At 31.6% G+C, this 24,451-nt stretch overlaps 1 long non-coding RNA gene across 1 annotated transcript in view; it reads left to right on the plus strand.

Moving 5' to 3' along the window:
• The first annotated feature begins 1,045 nt into the window (after positions 1-1,045).
• Positions 1,046-24,451, plus strand: part of LOC137624880 (uncharacterized) — a 65,863-nt gene continuing 42,457 nt past the window's right edge. Inside the window, exon 1 of the long non-coding RNA XR_011040775.1 lies at positions 1,046-1,192. This is a non-coding gene — a long non-coding RNA (uncharacterized lncRNA). The remainder of the gene's footprint in view (positions 1,193-24,451) is intronic.

A 24,451-nucleotide genomic window follows, 5' to 3' on the forward strand; every position in this document is an offset into this window, starting at 1 on the left:
CTTATGCTTTTATATTATTCACTATTTGACCTTAATTGTGTTTTTCCTAGTAATGGTATTGCCTTTTTTTAGTCATAGTCTTATATTCATTTCTAGAGATGTCTATTGCATTGAATCCTTACCAATGATTTTGTGTGAGACATTGTTTTTTTTCCTCCTGATGAGTTAGTAGTAGTTATAGTAGTAGTAGTAGTAGTAGTTGTTGTTGTTGTTGTTAACATTGACAGAAACACCTAGCTTCGAAAAAGATTACATATATGTATATATTTTTATTTGTGTAGATATATATATATATATATATATATTCAAATATAGTAGTAGTTGTTGTTGTTGTTGTTGACAGAAACAGCTAGCTTCGAAAAATGATTACATATATGTATATATTTTTATTTGTGTATGTATACATACATATATATATATATGTGTGTGTGTGTGTTTATTTATGTTGAACAGGCTTACATAAGTCTTTTTATAGTTTATATATGACATATCTGTTTTGACGTTGTTACTGTTTGTAAAATGATTTTTTGTTAATTTGTTCTCATCTTTTATTTATTTCTTTATTTCCTTTCCTCACTGGGCTGTTTTTCCCTGTTGGAGCCCATGGGCTTATAGCATCTTGCTTTTCATACTAAGGTTGTAGCTTGGCTAGTAATAATATATATATATATATATATATAGGTATATATATGTATATATATGTATATATATATGTATATATATGTGTATATATATATATATATATTATGTATGTATAGTATACTATATATCATCGTCATTATCATCATCATCATCATCAGCCGTTACTAGTCCACTGCAGAACAAAGGCCTCAGACACGTCCTTACACTTGAGCCTGTTTATGGTCTATCTGTGCCAATCCCCTCCCTCACATAATCCGTACGCATTTTTCTAACATCGTGAATAGACACTTGACCTCCCCGCTATCAGTGTTGATCAAACTATCACGCTGTTTATCTTCCCTTATCGTTTACCCGAATTGCATGTTATCTAAGTTACCATTGCTCGTTGTGCTCTAATGCACTCGTACATGTCCGAGGCCAATTACCATCCATCACAGAGTGAAGTGAGCGGACCAGACATCGAGACTTGAGAAAAATACTGAAACAGAATCCCCTGAGGAAGTTTACGTTTGGAAGTATCGGGCCTTTCCTCAGTTTACCTCTTCATCTTGTAAGTTATTACAGCCCCGAGAGAGAGAGAGAGAGAGAGAGAGAGAGAGAGAGATTTATCTTTATCAATAACCACTGTTATTTGAAAGTGGAAATTTCTAATAAATTTTTTACTCTACTATTTCTAATTTATTTTGAAATTTCATGAATTGGACTTTAATGTATGTATGTGTGAGAGAGAGAGAGAGAGAGAGAGAGAGAGAGAGAGATATTTGTCTTTATCTATAACCTCTGTTATTTTGAAGTGGAAATTTTTGATAAATTTTTTTACCTTATACCACTGACAGTTTAAAGTTGAAATATATAATCAATATACTTTTTATTCTACTCTTTGTAGTTTATTTTAAAATGTCATGAATTGGACTTTAATATTACTGAAAAAATCTGTCCCTCACAACCGTCTCTTAATCCAGATTTAAATTTATATACCCAGTTCAGTCATGTAATCATAATGACACCATTCTCTCTCTCTCTCTCTCTCTCTCTCTCTCTCTCTCTCTCTTACACACACACACACCAAAAAAACTTGAAAACTAATGTCCCTCGTATTGTACCGTAGTGGGATAATGCCAACGGTGTACCTCACGCTGTGCTCTGTAGGCACAATTTGATGGTCTTCTTTTGTAGCTGCTCTTACTTTATACAATTCTACTCTACATCCGTTCCCTCTTCCTTTCATCCATCTTGCTTTCTAACCTCTTCTAATGGACTCACAGACGCCAGTGCCGTGCTATTTAGCCCAAATTCATATACCCAATCTAATCCCCTTTTAATATATACAGTATATATATATATATATATATTTATATATATATATGTGTATGTATATATATTTATATATATATATATATATATATAGATATATATGTATCTCTCTCTCTCTCTCTCTCTCTATATATATATATATATGGGTGTGGGGTGTGCTTATAAGTATATGTATAATATATACAGTAATTGTATATTTTCATATATGCATACATATATATACAGTATAATATTATATATATATATATATATATATATATTTATATATATATATATATATATATAAATTACATAAATAATACGTTTCAATTTACACACAAAGAAAAAAAAAACATACACATATAGAGAAACAAGGCAGACAGAGAAAGAGAAAAAGAAACTCTGTAAACAACGTAATCGACACACTCGCACAGAATCCTTCTCTATCCCTAAACATCTCTCTAACTGTAGGCCAGAGTTGTTTCCTCGCGAGATACTTGAAAAAATAAACCAAGTCTTAAAACATTTTGACACTTGGGAAGATATACGCGACCGCACACAAACACGCGCGCACACACACACACCCCGCAACGGGACACTCGCAAAACAAACGTGCAGGCTGACTGACGTGGTAGTGAATGCTGGAGAAGAAAAACTACGGGGAAATCTCTCTCTCTCTCTCTCTCTCTCTCTCTCTCTCTCTCTCTCTCTCTCTCTCATTATCCCGTGAGTAGGTCTGAGCTAAATTTGAGAAATGTTTTTCATAAGATCTAAGTAAATTCCTCTCTCTCTCTCTCTCTCTCTCTCTCTCTCTCTCTCTCTCTCCTCTCTCTCTCATTATCCCGTGAGTAGTTCTGAGCTAAAGTTGATCAATGTTTTTTCATAAGATCTAAGTAGATTCTCTCTCTCTCTCTCTCTCTCTCTCTCTCCTCTCTCTCTCTCTCTCTCCTCTCTCTCTCTCTCTCTCAGAGCATCATATAATTCAGACAGAACAAATCCCTACTGCTTCAATTATCAAACAGAATTTAGACCAAAACCTTCATTATGTGCTGAAGATTATCCAATTTCTTAACACGCATGGGCGATTAAGTATTACCCTCATTACTCTCTCATTACGGGTAATAAACGAGCGGGTAATGCATCCTAAATCAGACGGAGCTTAGTTTAGTCTCTTATGTCTTTGTTATATTGTGATTAGGTAAGCAAGTCTCGCTCGTAATGTGTCTTTGTGATTGTACGTCGCGAAGAAAGATACATTGTGTTTGTAACTTGTGGAGAAGGTTAAACATTTTCATTGGTTATGTTACTCAAAGGGGAAAGAGCTTATATTTCTCAAAAGTAAAAACGAGTCATGGGTTATATATCTGAAAGGTAAAAGAGTTTCATAGGTTATATTTCTTGAAGGTATAAACGTTCCATAGTTAAATATCTCAAAATTATAAACTTTTCGTAGGTTATATATCTGAAAGGTAAAGAGTTTTATAGGTTATATTAAAGGTAAAAAATTTTTATAGGTTATATTAAAGGTAAAAATGTTTTATAGGCTATATATCTTGAAGGTAAAAAACGTTTTATAGGTTATATTAAAGGTAAAAGTGTTTTTTAGGTTATATATCTGGAAGGTTAAAATGTTTTATAGGTTATATTAAAAGTAAAAATGTTTTATAGTTAATATATCTGAAAGGTAAAAACGGTTCAAAGGTTATATTTCTTAAAGGTAAAAACGTTTCATAGATTATATTTCTTAAGGATAAAAGGGTTCCATAGGTTACATTTCTTAAGGATAAAAAGGTTCCATGGGTTTTATTTCTTGAAGAGGAAAACGTTTTAGGTTATATTCCTCAAAGGTTAAAACTGGTCATGGGTTATATTTCTTAAATGTAAAAAACGTTTCATTGATTTCTCAAAGGTAAAAAGACTTCTCATTTGTTATATTTCTCAAAAGTAAAAAGACATTTCATTGTTATATTTCTCAAAAGTAAAAAGACATTTCATTGGTTATATTTCTCAAAGGTAACAACATTTAAGTTGATTACACTTTTCAAAGGTAAAAAAAACATTTCGTTGATTATATTTATCAAAGGTAAAAATAGTGGTCATGCTTCTCTAAAGTAGAAACGTTTCATTTGTTATAATTTTCGATGAAACAATTCTAAAAACGTTTCATAATGTATATATATCTCAAAGGTGAAAACATTAAAATATTGATTCTAAATGTGTACCGATGGTAACTTGTAAATATGATCTCAAGTGTAAATATGAATTTCCTTGAGGAAAAATACATCTTCAGGTATAACATCATAAAGGTTAATGTACATTCCATAGGTGAATCAGTCAATATATTTAATATATAGAAAGTAATTACTTCTCTATGGTGAAAATTTATTTAAATATATCTTGGAAATCTGTTTCATAAGTTCTAGAAGTTAAACTTGTTTCGTTAATTTATCCGGAATGTTTTTAAAAATCACGTCTTTGAAGTTAAATTTGTTTCGTTAATGTATCCGGAACATGTTTTAATAAACACGTCTTCGAAGTTAAACTTGTTTCGTTAATGTATCCGGAACATGCTTTAATAAACACGTCTTCGAAGTTTAACTTGTTTCGTTAATGTATCCGGAACATGTTTTAATAAACACGTCTTCGAAGTTAAACTTGTTATTATTTAATTTATGAAGAGTGAAAGCATCTCGAAAGTATTATGATCTGTATCTCTAAAACCCTCCTGCTTTGTAGAAGCATCTACTACTGGTATCCGGGATGAGAGGTGGTGTCATAAACTAACTACTAATGAGGAAATATTTATTTAATTCAAATTGCATTTTTCAAAGACGCCATTCTCATTGGCAGTACATCTCTTGAATGCTTGAAATTAAATAGTATTTTCTTTTTGAATGAAGTGTTGCTTAGATAATGCCTTCCTTAATTCATGACCATTATTGTAATTTTGTCTATTTTCATTCTCCTGAATCTTATCGTGAGGGGATTAGAGATCGTTTAGCCATCCTTCAGACAGGAAGGGTTATGAAGGTTGGCTGTGATTGAGGTGTTTTGGATTGGGAGAAATTATTTATGAGGTCATTGCAGTTGGAGATGGATGGTTTGGTAATGATTTGATTGTTACGCTGCGTGTGTGAATGTATGTATTAGTGAGAGAGTGAACATAGCTCTCTCTCTCTCTCTCTCTCTCTCTCTCTCTCTCTCTCTCTCTCTCTCTCTCTCTCTCTCTCTCTCTCTCTCTATATATATATATATATATATATATATATATATATATATATATACACACACATATACATATACACATACACATACACATACACATACACAAAACAACAAATGGAGCCGTTTCTAGTCCAATCTAGGACAAAGGCCACAGACATGTCCTTATATATAATAATTATTTGCGTGTGTATGACAAAGAGTATGTATATATATATATATATATATATATATATATATATATATATATATGTTTATATATATTTATGTATATAAATGTTTATATATATATAATTGATTTTGTATTTGTATCTGCATGAAAATATGAATAGGGATAATTGGTGCTGCTTGAGCTGTTTAATTATACCGCATCTATAGCCCATTTCTTTTAGCGAGTCATATTTGCACCGACTCGCAACGGTGCCCTTTTAGCTCGGAAATGTTTCCTGGTCGCTGATTGGTTAGAAATATCTTGTCCAACCAATCAGCGATCAGGAAACTTTTCCGAGCTAAAAGGGCACCGCTGCGAGTCGGTGCAAATATGACTCGCTAAAAGAAATGGACTTTTTTTTTTATAGCGTATGTCTGATCGAACGCAGTCGAAAATTTACAGGCAGTGCGGGAAATTGGCTTGCAAGATATCCTTGGATTTCGCAAATACTTCATTGGCCATATCCTGCGAGGTGGGAAAAGTTCCTCCGAAATCGCTGCCATATTTTAGTACCTTCAACAGTGAGGCATTTGTTGACCGAATGCCCTAATTATAATAACTTGAGAAACAGATATCTGTTTGAGGCTCGAGGTGAGGATGGCAGGTTCATCCTTGCCAAGATTCTTGGACATGTGAGTGGTAATTTTAGATTGATTTCAGAAGCAGGTCTTCTGAAAACTATTTAACTTCTATAATGACATTCAACTTTTATGGTTTTAATTGAATATTCTTTTAATCTTTATATAAAATAAATGATATCGGCGTCAATGACCTTAGTTGTCAGAATGCTAGAAAACCTTAAATCAATCAATCAATCTAAGATTTTTTTTTCCCCATTCCTTTATGTTGTATGGTTTGTAATGATAGATTCTCTCTCTCTCTCTCTCTCTCTCTCTCTCTCTCTCTCTCTCTCTCTCTCTCTCTCTCTCTCTCTCGCTTGCTTACCTCAAGGCCCTTAGCTCATTTTATTTCATATATATTCATCCGTTTTTGTTTATTTATCCTATTTTTTTTCTAAACTCCCCTATATAATAAAGAGGAAATTTCTGGCTATATCTATCTAACTCTTTATCTATCTATCTATATTTCATTTCGGTCACCCTCAACTTTCCCCGTACCTCGTGTAAGGAGAAAATTGAGTAGTCATACCCTGTGAGTGGGGGGGGGGGGGCGTCCGCCGTGTGCGTGTGTTTGCATGGTTATCTAAATTATTTATCCGTCATTTTCCCGGCTCCAGGTAAACTTTTATAATTAAAGAACTCACAGTAGGGATACCCAAGGGTTAATATAAGGAAGAGTAAGGTTGAGAATCTAAATGGAAGGAAAAGTGAGTTCATATTAAAAAAAAAAATTGATCCTTGAAGATAAAACAATCAATGTGCTTACTTGTACTAGAGGAAAGGAAGCTGTTGATTATTATGGGTGTTTGGGACTAAACAGAAAATGACGGTAGAATGGGAGAATGGGTTAATTCACAAAACAGGTGAAGAGAAAAGCAATATGATATATTGAAGACTGGTAATGAAAGAACAAAAGAATAAATCTCTTAGTAGATATATTGTTTGCACTAAAAGTGGCATACGAAATGAAATGGTGAGCAATTTAAGTAATCGGTAAATTCGTAATTAAGCTGATTGGAGCACGATACATTGATAGAAATAATATAATATAGATGCGTTAATAGAGAGTAGAAGATCTAGAAAATAATAGATTGATTGATTGAAAGAGGCAATAGAAAGAAAGGATTGAATGTTGCAGTGTTCCCAGTTAGTGACAGCATCGTTGTGCAATTCTGGGTTGTCTTTGGGTCAACTAGTAAGGTATAAATATATATATATATATATATATATATATATATATATATATATATATATATATATATATATATATATGTATATATTCAAATAAGCCATATATATTTTTGATATATTAATGTCTGGATTCTCTTAACGACCTCGGGATCAGAGCCCCAGGCGAAATCACACAAAGACAAGAGCTTGGCTCCGGCCGGGAATCGAACCCTGGTCGGCAAGCTTATATAGACAGTGACTAACCCACTTGGCCACGAAGGTTAGTCACTGTCTATATAAGCTTGCCGACCAGGGTTCGATTCCCGGCCGGAGCCAAGCTCTTGTCTTTGTGTGATTTCGCCTGGGGCTCTGATCCCGAGGTCGTTAAGAGAATCCAGACATTAATATATCAAAAATATATATGGCTTATTTGAATATGAAAAACACGTAAAAATGTGCAAAATTTATCATATATATATATATATATATATATATATATATATATATATATATATATATATATATATATGTGTGTGTGTGTGTGTGTGTGTGTGTGTGTGTACACTGTATATTTAAAGAAAAGTAATGTAATTGTAAATGTAAAAAGAAGGTAATTAAGAATGTTCTATCATGCCAGGGCACTTTCCGTTTTACCTATCCTCTTCCCTCTCAGCACGTGACACAGGTTTTGCCGAGCTGGCCTGGGTAGTGAAACCCATTCATTGACTGATCGCTTTACATCGAAAGGATTGTCGCCGCAACAAATAACCGGACGTAAATTCAAAGTCGTAATCAATTAATTGCTAATTGCATTTCCGATTAAACACCACGAGGTTGACATTCGATCGAGTAATTAAGGATTCATTTGATACGGGAGGGGGAAATATGGGGGGGAGGGGAAAGGTGGAGGAGATAAAAGGGGAGGGTTTGGGAAAGGGGAAAGGTGGGAGGTTTTGGGAAAGAGGGAAAAGGTGGGAGGAGGGGGGAGGGGGAGGGGTAACAACAAAGCACCAGACACGAGTCCTGCGACATTTTGCAGGGGTCGGCATTGCAGAGCCACCAGCCTTGAAACCGCAAACAATTAGCGCTAACGTTAGCGCCGACCGCTAAATGCCTCTTGCCCTCCTTCTCCCCCCCCCCCCCTAACGCAGGGCAATCATTTTGGCGGCTGTTGCGGGTATGCGAAATTTGTTTTTCCTCCGACTTTTAGCATAAGACCACAACTTCCCCGTTGCCTTTTTTTTCTACTTCTTTGTTTTTATTTCCTTTGCAAATGCCTTGACCCGTTACTGTCTTTATGGACTTATATAATAAAAGATGGGAGATTTTTCCAACCTCTTCCTCATTTTCATTTTAACCTTTTTTTTCCAACCTCTTCCTCATTTTCTTTTTATCCTTTTTTTCCAACCTCTTTCTCATTTTCATTTTAACCTTTGTCGTAAAAACCTCTATTTTTTTATACCTTTATTTAGGATTAATTATATCTATTATCTGCCCTATCTCTTCCCCACTGTACCGCACGTGTTTCATACACGCTCATACAATGTAATGCTATTTTTTTTTTCTTTATCTTTCCCGCACTGATAACAGAACAACCTTTTTAAGCTTGCCATTGCATGTTTTAGTTTGATTGAATTTTGTGACATTTTTGCTCGCAACTGCTTAAATATAAGCTTGTTATCTGCCGAATAAACTTTAGTTGCAGTCACCTTACTTCTCTGTTAACACCTAACAGTTACGTTGCCACACCGTCCTTAATCTGAACTGTATCATTTGTAATCATCAATCATTTCGAAATCTATCCTAACTCGTTTTTCGTAACGCCAAATTTGCATTATTTGTTTTTCTTTTTTGCTTTCTCGTAGCTTGTACTATACAACACCCCTTTTCCTTCCGTTTTATTACTATTATTATTATTAATTGCTAAGCAACCGCCCTAGTTGGAAAAGCAGAATGCTATAAGCCCAGGGGCTCCAACACGGAAAATAGCCCAATGAGGAAAGGAAACATGAAAATATAAAATATTTCAAGAACAGTAACATCATTAAAATAGATATATCCTATATTAACTATGAAAACTTGAACAAAACAAGAGAAAGAGAATTAAGATAGAATAGTGTGCCCGAGGTTCAAAGATTGCTCATGAATGGCAAAGGCAAGAGACAATGACATTGCCCTAGCAAGCAAGACAATGCCCTAGAGACTGACCATATGTAAATATGATCAGCTCCCAAGCACCCCTCTCCATCCAAGCTTGGACCAAGGAATGCCTGGCAATGGTTGCTGATGATTCAGCATGTAGACCTTTAGGCTCCCCTAAACCCCCCGTCCTTAGCTCACAAGGATGGTGAGGTTGCAGCCAATGAAGGAACTCATGAGTTTGAGCGGGACTCGACCCCAGTCTGTCTATCACGAGGGAGGGACGTTACCAACAGGCCACAACAATTATATCATTCCATCATTCTCCCTTTCGCAAACAGAGGGAAAAAGAAACATTATTATTATTATTATTATTATTATTATTATTATTATTATTATTATTGAAAGCTAAGCTACAACCCCAATTGGAAAAGCTGGATGCTATAACCCCGAGGGCTCCAACAGGGGAAGTAAGCCAGTGAGGAAAGAAAATAAGAAATCTACAAAATTAATTCAGTTGAATAAAAATGTTAAGAACAGTAAAAATAGTAAAATCCTGAGAGAAATGAAAATGTTAAGAACAGTAAAACATTGAAATACTGAGAGAAATGAAAATGTTAAGAACAGTAAAAATAGTAAAATCCTGAGAGAAATGAAAATGTTAAGAACAGTAAAACATTGAAATACTGAGAGAAATGGAAATGTTAAGAACAGTAAAAACATCAAAATCCTGAGAGAAATGAAAATGTTAAGAACAGTAAAACATTGAAATACTGAGAGAAATGAAAATGTTAAGAACAGTAAAACATCAAAATCCTGAGAGAAATGAAAATGTTAAGAACAGTAAAACATCAAAATCCTGAGAGAAATGGAAATGTTAAGAACAGTAAAACATTAAAATCCTGAGAGAAATGAAAATGTTAAGAACAGTAAAAACATTAAAATCCTGAGAGAAATTAAAATGTTAAGAACAGTAAAACATTAAAATCCTGAGAGAAATGAAAATGTTAAGAACAGTAAAAACATTAAAATACTGAGAGAAATGAAAATGTTAAGAACAGTAAAACATTAAAATCCTGAGAGAAATGAAAATGTTGAGAACAGTAAAAACTTTAAAAATCTTGAGAGAAATGAAAATGTTAAGAACAGTAAAAACATTAAAATCCTGAGAGAAATTAAAATGTTAAGAACAGTAAAAACATTAAAATCCTGAGAGAAATGAAAATGTTAAGAACAGTAAAACATTAAAATACTGAGAGAAATGAAAATTTTAAGAACAGTTAAAACATTAAAATCCTGAGAGAAATGAAAATGTTAAGAACAGTAAAAACATTAAAATCCTGAGAGAAATGAAAATTTTAAGAACAGTTAAAACATTAAAATCCTGAAAGAAATGAAAATGTTAAAAACAGTAAAAACATTAAAATCCTGAGAGAAATTAAAATGTTAAGAACAGTAAAAACATTAAAATCCTGAGAGAAATGAAAATGTTAAGAACAGTAAAAACATTAAAATCCTGAGAGAAATGAAAATGTTAAGAACAGTAAAAACATTAAAATACTGAGAGAAATGAAAATTTTAAGAACAGTAAAACATTAAAATCCTAAGAGAAATGAAAATGTTAAGAACAGTAAAAACATTAAAATCCTGAGAGAAATGAAAATGTTAAGAACAGTAAAACCTTAAAATCCTGAGAGAAATGAAAATGTTAAGAACAGTAAAAACATTAAAATCCTGAGAGAAATGAAAATGTTAAGAACAGTAAAAACATTAAAATACTGAGAGAAATGAAAATGTTAAAAACAGTAAAACATTAAAATCCTGAGAGAAATGAAAATGTTAAGAACAGTAAAAACTTTAAAATCTTGAGAGAAATGAAAATGTTAAGAACAGTAAAAACATTAAAATCCTGAGAGAAATTAAAATGTTAAGAACAGTAAAAACATTAAGATCCTGAGAGAAATGAAAATGTTAAGAACAGTAAAACATTAAAATACTGAGAGAAATTAAAAAGTTAAGAACAGTAAAACATTAAATTCCTGAGAGAAATGAAAATGTTAAGAACAGTAAAAACATTAAAATCCTGAGAGAAATGAAAATTTTAAGAACAGTTAAAACATTAAAATCCTGAAAGAAATGAAAATGTTAAAAACAGTAAAAACATTAAAATCCTGAGAGAAATTAAAATGTTAAGAACAGTAAAAACATTAAAATCCTGAGAGAAATGAAAATGTTAAGAACAGTAAAAACATTAAAATCCTGAGAGAAATGAAAATGTTAAGAACAGTAAAAACATTAAAAAACTGAGAGAAATGAAAATTTTAAGAACAGTAAAATATTAAAATCCTGAGAGAAATGAAAATGTTAAGAACAGTAAAAACATTAAAATCCCGAGAGAAATGAAAATTTTAAGAACAGTAAAAACATTAAAATCCTGAGAGAAATGAAAATGTTAAGAACAGTAAAATCATTAAAATCCCGAGAGAAATTAAAATGTTAAGAACAGTAAAAACATTAAAATCCTGAGAGAAATGAAAATGCTAAGAACAGTAAAAACATTAGAATCCTGAGAGAAATGAAAATGTTAAGAACAGTAAAAACATTAAAATCCTGAGAGAAATGAAAATGTTAAGAACAGTAAAACATTAGAATACTGAGAGAAATTAAAATGTTAAGAACAGTAAAACATTAAAATACTGGGAGAAATGAAAATGTTAAGAACAGTGAAAACATTAAAATCCTGAGAGAAATGAAAATGTTAAGAACAGTAAAAACATTAAAATCCTGAGAGAAATGAAAATGTTAAGAACAGTAAAAACATTAAAATACTGAGAGAAATGAAAATTTTAAGAACAGTAAAACATTAAAATGCTGAAAGAAATGAAAATGTTAGGAACAGTAAAAACATTAAAATCCTAAGAGAAATGAAAATGTTAAGAACAGTATAAACAAAATACTGAGAGAAATAAAAATGTTAAGAACAGTAAAAACAAGATACTGAGAGAAATAAAAACGTTAAGAACGGTAAAACATTAAAATACTATGAGAGTAACCAACTGATAAAAAGAATCATTACCTAGATAATTGTCGGTACAATCAAAGGCTTGGAATTCTCCCTATTTGCATAAACACCCATTTTCACTGCGAAGGTGAATCACATTATCGGGATAATTTAGGGGAAATTCAACCATAAGGTAAATTTATGCTTCCCGTTGGTGACGCTGGCGCTATTGTTCGTTATTGTTAGTGTACGCGACCCGTCAAAAATTATGGGTAAATAATTAAATAGAAATGCACACACACGCGCACACACAGATGTAACCCTTCTTACCCCCCTCACACTTTCCTAAATACAACCCTTGTAGCCAGGGTTTGACTATTCCCTCTCCCTTACCCCCTTACCGCAGGGTTTGGGGAGACCGAGTAGTTATACGTATTATCACGCATTGACCGGAATAAAATGTGTATATATATATACAGTATATATATATATATATATATATATATATATATATATATATATATATATATATATATATATATATATATATATATACAGTATATATATATATATATATATATATATATATATATATATATATATATATATATAATGTGTATCTATATATACACATATATGTACTTGTATATATACATATATATTATATATATGTATATATACATGTAAATATATATATATATATATATATATATATATATATATATATATATATATATATATATATATATATAACCAGAACTTGGTTTTTAGTATATAGGGGAGATTATTATTATTATTATTATTATTATTATTATTATTATTATTATTATTATTAAATTTCGAAGCGGCATTTTAATTCATTCACTCTGTCCCAAAAGAGCAATTCATTACTCAAGTACTTATTCTTTTCATGATCTTGGGTACGTTTGCGTGGAGAAGTCTTAGTCTGAGTGTATGCGCCAGCAGGAACTCTGTAGTACACAACGCGGTCTGGGAAATAAGAAATATGTGCTAATTCAACATTAAAACTTAATTAAAATTATTATTATTATTATTATTATTATTATTATTATTAGTAGTAGTAGTAGTAGTAGTAGTAGTAGTAGTAGAAGTAGTAGTAGTATTATTGTTATTATTATTATTGAAATGATTAAGATTGTTATCATTATTATTGTTGTTATTATTATTATTATTGAAATTATTAAAATTTTTATTATTATTATTATTATTAATATTGTCATCATTATTATTTGTGTTATTATTATTATTATTATTATTATTATTATTATTATTATTATTATTAAGATTAATAAAATTATTATTTTACAAAAAAGCCCTTAAAGGATCATGCAAGTTCAAAAATGGGATGTAGAATGATTGGCTATTTTTTTCTCCAAGTTATTTATAATTTCGATTATTTTAATAAATTTTTGTAGAGGAAAAGACTTCTTTATAACATTGCGTGTACAATCTCTCTCTCTCTCTCTCTCTCTCTCTCTCTCTCTCTCTCTCTCTCTCTCTCTCTCTCTCTCTCTCTCTCTCGTTATTTTCATACATCTACTTCCCCTCCATTCTTGCTTTATTTTTTCCATAGTTTTACTATCATTACCGCTAAAAAGCCTTCCGGCCCCCAGCACCAAGGCCTGACAACCCAAATCTCTCTCTTAAACATAAAATCATCTCCCAATCTTTCATTTCTGCGGTTACTTATCCATGCACACCCAAACGCAAGAGTAAGAAAAAAATTAAGAAAAATGCCTTTCATTCCTTCCTTTATTATTATTATTATTATTATTATTATTATTATTATTATTTTTATTATTATTATTATTATTATAAAGAAGGAAACCGTGTTACCCCATACGAATGGGAAAAAAGCGGGCTAATAAGAGAAAAATTATTTTTGTTATTATTATTGTTATTATTATTGTTGTTATTATTATTATTATTATTATTATTATTATTATTATTATTATTATTATTATTACTACTACAATTTTTATTATTATTATTATTATTATTATTATTATTATTATTATTATTATTATTATTATTAACGTTGAATGGCCCTACGCACCCGGCACCAGAGTCAAATAGCCCAAATCTCTCTTACAAAAAAAAAAAAAAAAAAAGAAAAAAAAATCCCAACCTTTCTCCATCCTCATACACGACTCTGTTCTATGCTCACCCAAACTCAAGAATTTAAAAGAGAGAAAAAAAGACTTTGGGAAAATCATTCCTCGGGTAGCGTTAATAAGCAAACCTAAATTGCACTTACTTAGTGGTCAGCAAGTTATAATTTAGCCTCCAGAATGACTGTGAATTATCGACGGAAGAGGCAGGCAAGCGCTCATCGAGGTTATTAAATGCCGGGCTTACTTTTAAGTCCGGTTGAGGAATGACTTTCGGAGAATGCTGAAGGATGAAGGAATGAAAATTCGGTAGGAGGTAGTTGATAGGAAGATGAAATCTCTCGGGGTGAGAACTTGTATATGAGAGATAAGGAAATGAAGGATTGGCTACTTTAAGGAATGTCGGAGTACGTGGGTTCATTAGATTTGGAAAGTTATTTGCAAAAAAAAAAAAAAAAAATAATAATAAAAAAATATAAATAAATAACTGCGTGGCGATTACCGACTAATAATTAATAAATCATATATATATATATATATATATATATATATATATATATATATATATATATATATATATATATATATATATATACTATAGGAACTCTGTAGTACACAACGCGGTCTGGGAAATAAGAAATATGTGCTAATTCAACATTAAAACTTAATTAAAATTATTATTATTATTATTATTATTATTATTATTATTATTAGTAGTAGTAGTAGTAGTAGTAGTAGTAGTAGAAGTAGTAGTAGTATTATTGTTATTATTATTATTGAAATGATTAAGATTGTTATCATTATTATTGTTGTTATTATTATTATTATTGAAATTATTAAAATTTTTATTATTATTATTATTATTAATATTGTCATCATTATTATTTGTGTTATTATTATTATTATTATTATTATTATTATTATTATTATTATTATTATTAAGATTAATAAAATTATTATTTTACAAAAAAGCCCTTAAAGGATCATGCAAGTTCAAAAATGGGATGTAGAATGATTGGCTATTTTTTTCTCCAAGTTATTTATAATTTCGATTATTTTAATAAATTTTTGTAGAGGAAAAGACTTCTTTATAACATTGCGTGTACAATCTCTCTCTCTCTCTCTCTCTCTCTCTCTCTCTCTCTCTCTCTCTCTCTCTCTCTCTCTCTCTCTCTCTCTCGTTATTTTCATACATCTACTTCCCCTCCATTCTTGCTTTATTTTTTCCATAGTTTTACTATCATTACCGCTAAAAAGCCTTCCGGCCCCCAGCACCAAGGCCTGACAACCCAAATCTCTCTCTTAAACATAAAATCATCTCCCAATCTTTCATTTCTGCGGTTACTTATCCATGCACACCCAAACGCAAGAGTAAGAAAAAAATTAAGAAAAATGCCTTTCATTCCTTCCTTTATTATTATTATTATTATTATTATTATTATTATTATTATTATTATTTTTATTATTATTATTATTATTATAAAGAAGGAAACCGTGTTACCCCATACGAATGGGAAAAAAGCGGGCTAATAAGAGAAAAATTATTTTTGTTATTATTATTGTTATTATTATTGTTGTTATTATTATTATTATTATTATTATTATTATTATTATTATTATTATTATTATTACTACTACAATTTTTATTATTATTATTATTATTATTATTATTATTATTATTATTATTATTATTATTATTATTAACGTTGAATGGCCCTACGCACCCGGCACCAGAGTCAAATAGCCCAAATCTCTCTTACAAAAAAAAAAAAAAAAGAAAAAAAAATCCCAACCTTTCTCCATCCTCATACACGACTCTGTTCTATGCTCACCCAAACTCAAGAATTTAAAAGAGAGAAAAAAAGACTTTGGGAAAATCATTCCTCGGGTAGCGTTAATAAGCAAACCTAAATTGCACTTACTTAGTGGTCAGCAAGTTATAATTTAGCCTCCAGAATGACTGTGAATTATCGACGGAAGAGGCAGGCAAGCGCTCATCGAGGTTATTAAATGCCGGGCTTACTTTTAAGTCCGGTTGAGGAATGACTTTCGGAGAATGCTGAAGGATGAAGGAATGAAAATTCGGTAGGAGGTAGTTGATAGGAAGATGAAATCTCTCGGGGTGAGAACTTGTATATGAGAGATAAGGAAATGAAGGATTGGCTACTTTAAGGAATGTCGGAGTACGTGGGTTCATTAGATTTGGAAAGTTATTTGCAAAAAAAAAAAAAAAAAATAATAATAAAAAAATATAAATAAATAACTGCGTGGCGATTACCGACTAATAATTAATAAATCATATATATATATATATATATATATATATATATATATATATATATATATATATATATATATATATATATATATATATATATATATATATATATATATATATATATATATATATATATATATATATATATATATATATATACAAATGCATATATATATATAAATTATACATATATATACATATATATAGATATATATATATATACAAATGCATATATATATATAAATTATACATATATATACATATATATAGATATATATATTTAAAAATTATTTATATATATATATATATATATATATATATATATATATATATATATATATATATGTGTGTGTGTGTGTGTGTGTGTGTGTGTGTGTGTTTTTGTGCACACGCGTATGACGTAAAATATCACCCTGAAGAATGCAGAGATTAGAATAGATATAAACTATACGTAAAGAAGTTATTTTTCCCCTTAATGAGCCCCAATGTAATAAAGTTAAATTTCCAAGACTCAAAAACTCCTTAAAAACCACGAAACCAAAAGACCGCTAATTGCATATTTTAAGAAGAGTAACAACATTAAAACAATCTTTCATAAATAACCTATAAAAGGAGATTTATATCAGCCTGTTCAACCTAAAAACATTTGCTGCAAGTTTGAACTTTTGAAGTTCCACCAATTCAACGTAACTATCAGAACGAGAACGAACACCATTTTATTACAATCAGGACCCTGATTACAACCATTAGGGACGTGGTGTAACTGATAAATTGAATTTCTTCCCCGACCCGAACGCTGGCCGTTGGTTTTTACTATTGTCTTTGGGATGAGAATGCTAATCCTCATACTTATCTCTTAATATGGCTAATCCTCATACTCATCTCTTAATCTGGCTAATCCTCATACTTATCTCTTAATCTGGCTAATCCTCATCCTCGACTCCTAATTTGCCTAATCCTCATACTTATCTCTTAATCTGGCTAATCCTCATACTCGACTCCTGATTTGCCTAATCCTCATACTCATCTCTTAACCTGGTTAGTCGTCATACTCATCTCTTAATCTGGCTAATCTTCATACTCGACTCCTAATTTGCCTAATCCTCATACTCATCTCTTAACCTGGTTAGTCCTCATAATCATCTCTTAATCTGGCTAATCCTCTTACTCATCTCATAACCTGGTTAATCATCATACTTGTCTCTTAATCTGGCTAATCCTCATACTTTATTCGTCTCCTAATTTGTCTAATCCTCATACTCATCTCTTAATCTGGCTAATCCTCATACTTATCTCTTAATATGGCTAATCCTCATACTCGTCTCCTAATTTGCCGAATCCTCATACTCATCTCTTAACCTGGCTAATCCTCATACTCATCTCTTAACCTGGTTAACCCTCATACTCATCTCTTAATCTGGCTGATAATAATCACCTTCAACCAGCCACCAGGTAAAGTTGGACACAGGAATCTCTGGTACACTTTGCCCCGAAGAAGTGCACCCTCTCACACCATTACTTCGATGCGAGTAAGCAAAGATGGTGTAGAGTGGGTGCACTTCCTCTGAATTAAGGTGTACCAGGAATTCCGGTGTCCAACTGTACATAATTTGCATTTAAAGCATACAGAGTAAAGGTGTTCCAAACTCCATTCTTTCTTAGTGAATACATATATTTTCAAATTAGAATTAAGCCATTTCCCAAATGATAGAGTTATGGTACCCTTTTGGAACTGTCCCTGCCTGGCAATATGATGGATGGAAGTTCGAACCTCCACTGAAGCTCGCTAGTTTCTAGTAGTGTCTAAAACCTCAGCAGGTTTGCGAGCTAGGGATTGGGAGTTTGGGGGGAACCTATAAGTTATCAGCAGCCATTGTCTGGCTTTCCCTTGTCCTAGCTTGAACGTTGGTCTCTGTCAATCATGAATGACCTTAAAAACCTATAATGAATTGACTCAGAAGAAAATAGTCACAGCCACTTTCAATTCTAGGATGAAATCACTGTGCTGACAATTTCCGAGGTATCAGTAGATATCTTTGGGGCCATACAGCAGGGCGTCAACCTCCTCAGCTCACTCGAAATCCTTTCACATTGTTCTTGCTCTTTCATCTTGCTTCCTGGATATTGAAACATTAGTTTCTTTCTCTTTTTTTATTTCTATTCACCTTTTTTCTTTCCATTTTTCTCCTCTGTGTTATTTTTACAATTTTGCCCTGGTAAGCGTCATATTAGAGCAGATATTGACACATTTACAGTCCTGATTTTTTGTTTGCTTTAAGTCCTTTATGCACGATACAGAAAAAGTGAAAATGTCGTGTAGTGGTACCGGTATTAAATTTCCCTTCGTACATATTGTGATGTGTACAGAGTTTGTGTAATTATTACTACAGGTAGATTATAAATCCCATAATGAAGAAAATATTTGGCTTTATAAGAGTGAGTTCTTATGGAATCACTATGATTTTTTATAAGACGGCAGTTTACTTAGTCTATGAATATTACACACCACGTTTCGTCAAGCCCTCATTATTCTTGCTCTGAGGATTTGCCTTCGCTTCTTATTTTGATGTTGTTTATCTGTGTGAAGTTATTAGTAAGACTGGACAAGAGTATTTCTTAAGTACAGGCAAAGGTACACTTTGTCTCTGCAATTTACGTATCATCACTATCGACTAGGGCAGTACGAAGTCACTAGAGTAGCAGTTTATATAAAGTCGGTTACTCACCCTTCATCTCTTGCTATCTCATATTTACATCATATTTATGTCAAATATAATCGGTATAAGAAAGGTTTGTTCGTATACATTCTGTGACAAGGTTACTCTACCTATATATACATATATATATACATATATATATATATATATATATATATATATATATATATATATATATATATATATGTGTGTGTGTGTGTGTGTGTGTGTGCGTGTGTATGTGTGTGTGTGTGTATGTATCCTCCGTTACTAGTTCACTGAAAAACAAAGGCCTCAGACATGTCTTTCCACTTGCCATATATATATGTATATATATATACAGTATATATATATATATATATATATATATATATATATATATATATATATATATATATATATATCATATTTACTTTTTGTTTGATTGGTGGGCAAAAGGGTGGCTTTAAGCAACTTTTGCAATTATCCTTTCTCATATCTGTGTCACCTCGAGGCCTGATGTCCCACACTCCCTACTCTTTTATCCTTCCCCCTATTCTACTCCCTCATTCCCCCTTCTCTTATGATTGCATCATTTCCTCCTGCATCCTCCCTCCCCCCTCCACACAAATTTCATTACCTGAGTCACCGCCCGAGTCTAGAAATTAATCACCTTTTTATGTGACGTTTCCTGGGCAGAGGGTTTTTGTAATTCATGTTTTTTATTGTTTATTCTGCTGTAATTATGGAGGGATGGGGTTTTAGCAATAGATTACGTCTAATATGCATTTGCTGTATTTGCATAGCTCTTTATTCATGTTTGCATACATCTTTATTCATGTTTGCATAACTTCATTCATGTACGGCGTCAATGACCTTAGATCTCAGGATGCCAGAAAACCTCAAATCAATCAATCAATCAATCTTTATTCATGCAATTGTCTAAAATTTATTTTACTGTCGAAAACTAAAATTATTTTCTATGAAGATTGAGTCTTCACCCACTATCCATTCTTGATTGATTCATCTGTGTGTCTTTCATCTTGTTTATTATTTTATTAATTTTCAATTTTGTTGTTTAAATCGTTTAATGGGTCCAATTTATTATGGTTTTGTTGCTTCATAAATTCTATAACCACATTTTATCCCCTGAGATGTATCATTTGGTTTTCCTTTACTTCGAACAAAATTTTTGTATGTATTATTTTTCGGGTCTGGGCCAGATTTTGGTAGTAGCTTAGCTTGTGATAATAATGATAATAATAATAATAATAATAATAATAATAATAATAATAATAATATAATTGTAATGTTATATAACCTAATGTAATAGTAATGATAATAATAAATAATACTACTACTACTATGAAGGCAATAGGTTGACCATTGTCCCATTAAAAGAAAAAATAAGACATTACCGTATATGCTACGGTCCTACATATTTATTCCTTAATAATTCTTTTGTATCGTACTAACGTAAACCTGATTCTAAATTCTGATGTTGAATAATCATTTAATTAAGGGATTACTTGTCTATTGATTCCATAATATATAAAATTAAGTTTATTGTTACACAATCAACTCACTACTACATATGCACTCTAGCTGCTAAATCATTTCTTACACCTGTTCTCACCCTCACAACTTCTTTCCTAACCCCATCTAAACGAGAGACACCAGCCATACTGCTCAGACACTTCGGTCTCTCCGTCACTTTCTTCCACAGTTAACATCACATACGATTTATCGAATCAGGTATTGACTCAGACTATGGCTGGCGAGATAGTATAGAATACTCGAAAATACGAGATCGCCTTTTAAAATTGCAATTCGATTGTGACGTCACTTAATTCTAGTGATTAGAGGCCTACTACTATACTACTACTACTACTACTACTACTACTAGCTAAGCTACAACCTAAGTTAGGAAAGCAGGATGCTATAATCCCAAGGGCTCCAGCAGGATAAAATATCCCATTTACTAAAGGAAACAAAGAAGTAAATACTCAAACAAATTAATAAACAATTAAAATAAAATATTTTTAAAGCAATATCAGCATTAAAACCTAATTTTCTTATATAAACTATAAAAACTTCAAAATAAAATCAAGGGGAAGAGATATAAGATAGGACACTGTGCCCAAGCGTACCCTAATTGAAATAGCCTTTCCCTAATGTTAGAAACTAGTAGTTAAAGCAATGGAGCGAGCTGGTTTTATGCTAGCACGGGCTCTTGTTCTTACCAAAGATACGGAACCATTTGTCAGAAAGCTATTAAAGTCTGTCTAACTAATGAGTTTGAATTTAATTTATTATTGACCGAGATTAACTATTTATAAAATCAATTGGATTTGTTTATGAAATTCACTTATGAGAGATCGATATATTTAAGACAGAAATCTTGAGTTTTTGACCACCCAGGTGTCCGTGACTAATTGACTCTTGAATACGAAAATCTACATGAATGATGGACAGATCGATGCTAATTACTAATTAAAGAAGACCATTAGTTGAAATGATTAGGAATATAATTAGCTGTAAATAGAAAGTGAAACTAATAGTCAGTTGATTTTTTGTGTGTGTGTGTGTGTGTGTGTAAATAGAACCTTAGCAACGTGGAAGAATAACATTTATAAAATAGTAAATATAGTTTTAATGTTGGCAATTAAATGTATATTTGACAGATGACTTTATTGAACGATCATGTGTAAATGTTGAGGCTTTAGAACTGATGAATGTTGAAATAAAGATAAATTAGAAAGCAATGATAGTAGGAATGAACTGTATATCTCATGACCCCTATATAATAAAGAGCAGGTGTCTGGATATATATATATATATATATATATATATATATATATATATATATATATATATATATATATATATATATATATATATATATTCCGGTCACGCTGAGTGGCATTGCCAGACGTATAACTACTCGGTGTCTCCCCGTACCTCTGGTAGGGGAGAGTAAGGAGTCATACCCTGGGGAGACGGAATACCCCAAGAGGAATGGGGGAGGGGATTAGATGGGTTGTATCTGTATATGTGCATATCTATCCAAATATTTATCAGTCATTTTTGATGGTTCGTGTACACTAGTATGGTTATAAAGTCTATTTGCATCATACGAATGATATGAAAATTGGTTAAGAAATTGTTAAGAAGGATAAATTATAATGAAATTGCTTAGATTTATAAACCCGACGCCGGGTAAACTTTAACGAAAATAATTTGCAACAGAGAAGAAACTGGTGTTTTACGTTAATCATTCATATAAAAACCTCCCGGGCTGGAAGGAAAGTAAAATTACAAATAGGCCCGTTTCCCCTTCGTATCCTGGCGTTCCATTGTCCTCGCGAGCTTTCGCTCTGTTTACATTAGGGAATTACTTCCAGGGCGTTTTCCATTTGCCTTTTCCAAAACGGAGTTTCTGTGTGAAGTTTGTGATTGAATGGTGGGGACTGAGTTGTTTTAAGAAAGTTCAGACTTCGTTGAATGCTTTGGCCATGTTGCAGGAGTTTAGAGCGGCTTTTGGATTTCTCCAAATAGTTTTCTTTACGAAGTAATGGAAAATAACGAGGGAAAAAAAAACGTATTTTTCTTCCACTAGTCTTGGTATTTCATCTTGGGAAATGTTTAGAATGTTTGATGCGCTTGCTTCAAGGGGAATATTTCTTTTAATTTTACCGTTCTTAAAATATTTAATTTTTGCTTGTTTCCTTTCTTCACTGGCTTATTTTCCCTGTTGGAGCCCCTGGGCTTATAGCATCCAGATTTTCCAAGTGGGGTTGTAGCTTAGCAAGTAGTGGTAGTAATAATAATAATAATAATAATAATAATAATAATAATAATAATAATAATAATAACAATAATAATAATAATAATAATAAAAGCGAGAAGATAGATTTGAAATAATTGTATGGTCTTCGTAATTGAATTCGATTGTATTTTTATGATAACCGTTTCTAGCATATAAATCTGTTTAAAGGTCACTCACGAATGGCAGAGGCAAGGGACAATGATAATGCCCTAGCATGACAATACCCTAGAGACTGACCATATATTCATATGATCAGCGCCCAAGTCCCCTCTTCATCGAAAGCTAGGACCAGGGAGAGACAGTCAATGGCTGCTGATGACTCAGCAGGTAGACTTTTAGGTTCCCCCAAACCCCCAATTTTAGCTCTTAAGAATTATGGGGTTGCAGCGGGTTATCAACCCCAAGATTTTTTTTTCTTTTTATATATATATGTATATAGGTATGAGGTAGAAATTTATTTCTATTTGAACACGATGTTGTGTTGATATTAATCCATATATATATATATATATATATATATATATATATATATATATATATATATATATATATATATATATATATATATATATATATATATTTTAGAGAGATAATATTGTTTTGATTCCCTAATGTTGTTGATAAAATTGTGAATAAAATCCATCACTTTTAGATGACCCTTATCAATTTTTTTTATCAATATTCAAAATTGGCTTAAGCTACTATAGAATAAGTGTAAAGGGTTACTGCCATGCAAAGCCGGTTTCCTTAGAATTGAATACCAAAGTGTGAAGGTAATAATAAAGATAAAATAATATCTAAGTGAACAAACATATTTACGTGTAGAAACAGAAACGAAAGTTAGCAAAACTAGAGTAAAAGTTAAAAGCTTCAAAGTCGGAATTGAACATTAACAGCAAAAATACTGTAGCTTTTCGAAGCGAGCAGCACGCACTAACTCTTGGTGCGCACCCACTAAAACGAAAAATAAATCCTCACTTCGAGCTGTGTTTGTGTACGATAAACGTCACATATATTTGCTGATGTCAGTTGAGGGGAAGAGTTTTAATATGTAAAAAAAAAAAAAACAGATGCTGCAACAAGTACTATCATTTATGCGTACATACGTAGGTAGTCTTGCAGACAACTCCTAACGTTAGATGTTATATTTTTGTCAGTCAACGAAGTTGGAAGGAGTTTATGTTTTCGGCCTTGTATGTGTGTTTGTTTATGACCGGTTTCCTGACCACAATTTTAGTC

This window comes from Palaemon carinicauda, chromosome 31 (genome assembly GCF_036898095.1).
Source record: "Palaemon carinicauda isolate YSFRI2023 chromosome 31, ASM3689809v2, whole genome shotgun sequence".
In the NCBI taxonomy this organism is placed as follows: Eukaryota; Metazoa; Arthropoda; class Malacostraca; order Decapoda; family Palaemonidae; genus Palaemon; species Palaemon carinicauda.